Here is a 3,988-nt window from a genome sequence, read left to right as displayed (position 1 = left end):
CCCGTGCAACGCGGCGGTAGTCTTCCTTTCATGCAAAATTTTAAGGTCCTAGGTCATGTCCAACCCACCAAAGCCAGCTAAAAAATGGTTAATCGACAACTACAACTTGAATTGTACTACTTCTTACTTGCTATTACTTCAACTTATAAGCTTCTTCTGTGTTCTAATATGGTGCTTTTAGTGTCTCCGCATACCGCAGCACGCGACATAGCTTTGCAGACGATAAATGTAACCGTTTCAGAGAGAAGAGCGGCCAATGTGACGATCTGGCTTTAAATCGATTCGATAACAAATGACGAAAACGGACGGATTTCTCAGGTTTTTACTACATATGAACACTTTTCACATTCTCCCGTGCAACGCGGCTGCTAGTCTTCCTTTCCTGCAAAAGTATGAGGTCCTAGGACATGTCCAAGCCACCAAAGCCGGTTAAAAAGTGATTAAACGACAACTAAAACTTAAATAGTACTACTTTTACTGGCTATTACTTCAACTTAGAAGCTTCTTCTCTGTTCTACTATGGTGCTTTTAGTGTTTCCGCATACCGCAGCACGCGACATAGCTTTGCAGAAGATAAGTGCAACCGTTTCGGAGAGAAAAGCGGCCACTGTGACGATCTGGCTTTAAATCGATTCGATAACAAATGACGAAAACGGACGGATTTCTCAGGTTTTTACTACATATGAACACTCTTCACATTCTCCCGTGCAACGCGGCTGCTAGTCTTCCTTTCATGCAAAATCTTAAGGTCCTACGACATGTACAAGCCACCAAAGTCGGTTAAAAAGTGATTAATCGACAACTAAAACTTCAATTGTACTACTTCTTACTGGCTATTACTTCAACTTAGAAGCTTCTTCTGTGTTCTAATATGGTGCTTTTAGTGTCTCTGCATACCGCAGCACGCGACATAGCTTTGCAGACGATAAATGTAACCGTATCAGAGAGAAAAGCGGCCTATGTGACTATCTGGCTTTAAGTCGATACTATAACATTATGATGAAAACCCAAGGATTACTCAGGTTTTTACTACATATGAACACTTTTCACATTCTCCCGTGCAACGCGGCTGCTAGTCCTCCTTTCATGCAATATCTTAAGGTCCTAGGTCATGTCCAAGCCACCAAAGCCGGCTAAAAAGTGAATAATCGACAACTAAAACTTGAATTTTACTACTTCTTACTGGCTATTACTTCAACTTAAAAGCTCCTTCTGTGTTCTACTATGATGCTTTAAGTGTATCCGCATACCGCAGCACGCGACATAGCTTTGCAGACGAAAAATGTAACTGTCTCAGAGAGAAAAGCTGCCAATGTGACAATCTGGCTTTAAATCGATTCGATAACAAATGACGAAAACGGACTGATTTCTCAGGTTTTTACTACATATGAACACTTTTCACATTCTCCCGTGCAACGCGGCTGCTGGTCCTCCTTTCATGCAAATCCTTAAGGTCCTAGGTCATATCCAAGCCACCAAAGTCGGCTAAAATGTGAATAATCTATAATTAAAACTTGAATTGTACTACTTCTTACTGGCTATTACTTCAACTTAGAAACTTATTCTGAGTTCTACTGTGGTGCTTTTAGTGTTTCCGTATACCGCAGCACGCGACATAGCTTTGCAGACGATAAATGTAACCGTTTCAGAGAGAAGAGCAGCCATTGTGACGATCTGGCTTTAAATCGATTCGATAACAAATGACGAAAACGGACGGATTTCTCAGGTTTTTACTACATATGAACACTTTTCACATTCTCCCGTGCAACGCGGCTGCTAGTCCTCCTTTCATGTAAAATCTTAAGGTTCCACCTCATGTCCAATCCACCAAAGCCGGCTAAAAAGTGAATAATCGATAACTAAAACTTGAATTGTACTACTTCTCACTGGCTATTACTTCAACTTAGTGCTTCTTCTGTTCTACTATGGTCCTTTTAGTGTCTCCGCATACCGCAGCACGCGACATAGCTTTGCAGACGATTAATGTAACCGTCTCAGAGAGAAAAGCGGCCAATATGACGATCGGGCTTTAAGACGATTCGATAACAAATGACGAAAACGGACGGATTTCTCAGGTTGTTACTACATATGAACACTTTACACATTCTCCGTGCAACGCGGCTGCTAGTCTTCCTTTCATGCAAAATCTTAAGGTCCTAAGACATGTCCAAGCCACCAAAGCCGGTTAAAAAGTGATTCAACGACAACTAAAACTTAAATAGTACTACTTTTTACTGGCTATTACTTCAACTTAGAAGCTTCTTCTCTATTGTACTATGGTGCTTTTAGTGTTTCCGCATACCGCAGCACGCGACATAGCTTTGCAGACGATAAATGTAACCGTTTCGGAGAGAAGAGCGGCCACTGTGACGATCTGGCTTTAAATCGATTCCATAACAAATGACGAAAACGGACGGATTTCTCAGGTTTTTACTACATATGAACACTTTTCACATTCTCCCGTGCAACGCGGCTGCTAGTCTTCCTGTCATGCAAAATCTTAATGTCCTAGCTCATGTCCAAGGCACCAAAGCAAGCTAAATAGCCAATAATCGATACCTAAAACTTGAATTGTACTACTTCTTACTGGCTATTACTTCAACTTAGAAGCTTCTTCTGTGTTCTACTATGGTGCTTTTAGTGTCTCCGCATACCGCAGCACGCGACATAGCTTTGCAGACGATAAATGTAACCGTCTCAGAGAGAAAAGCGGCCAATGTGTCGATCTGAATTTAAGTCGATTCGACAACAAATGACGAAAACGGACGGATTTCTCAGGTTTTTACTACATATGAACACTTTTCACATTCTCCCGTGCAACGCGGCTGCTAGTCCTCCTTTCATGCAAATCCTTAAGGTCCTAGGTCATGTCCAAGCCACCAAAGCCGGTTAAAAAGTGATTAATCGACAACTAAAACTTAAATAGTACTACTACTTACTGGCTATTACTTCTACTTAGAAGCTTCTTCTGTGTTCTAATATGGTGCTTTTAGTGTCTCCGCATACCGCAGCATGCGACATAGCTTTGCAGACGATTAATGTAACCGTTTCAGAGAGAAGAGCGGCCAATGTGAAGATCTGGCTTTAAATCGATTCGATAACAAATGACGAAAACGGACGGATTTCTCAGGTTTTTACTACATATGAACACTTTTCACATTCTCCCGTGCAACGCGGCTGCTAGTCTTCCTTTCATGCAAAATCTTAAGGTTCCACCTCATGTCCAAGCCACCAAAGCTGGCTAAAACGTGAATAATCGATAACTAAAACTTGAATTGTACTACTTCTTACTGGCGATTACTTAGACTTAGAAGCTTCTTCTGTGTTCTACTATGGTGCTTTTAGTGTCTCCGCATACCGCAGCATGCGACATAGCTTTGCAGACGATTAATGTAACCGTCTCAGAGAGAAAAGCGGCCAATGTGTCGATCTGAATTTAAGTCGATTCGATAACATATGACGAAAACGGACGGATTTCTCAGGTTTTTACTACATATGAACACTTTTCACATTCTCCCGTGCAACGCGGCTGCTAGTCTTCCTTTCATGCAAAATCTTAAGTTTCCACCTCATGTCCAAGCCACCAAAGCCGGCTAAAAAGTGAATAATCGATAACTAAAACTTGAATTGTACTACTTCTTACTGGCTATTACTTCAACTTAGTGCTTCTTCTGTGTTCTACTATGGTGCTTTTAGTGTCTCCGCATACCGCAGCACGCGACATAGCTTTGCAGACGATAAATGTAACCGTCTCAGAGAGAAAAGCGGCCAATATGACGATCGGGCTTTAAGTCGATTCGATAACAAATGACGAAAACGGACGGATTTCTCAGGTTTTTACTACATATGAACACTTTTCACATTCTCCCGTGCAACGCGGCTACTAGTCCTCCTTTCATGCAAAATCGTAAGGTCCTAGGTCATGTCCAAGCCACCAAAGCCGGCTAAAAAGTGAATAATCGACAACTAAAACTTGAATTGTACTACT

Source organism: Schistocerca gregaria, unplaced genomic scaffold, assembly GCF_023897955.1.
Source record: "Schistocerca gregaria isolate iqSchGreg1 unplaced genomic scaffold, iqSchGreg1.2 ptg000898l, whole genome shotgun sequence".
Lineage (NCBI taxonomy): Eukaryota > Metazoa > Arthropoda > Insecta > Orthoptera > Acrididae > Schistocerca > Schistocerca gregaria.
Note: the sequence above shows the minus strand (reverse complement) of the source record.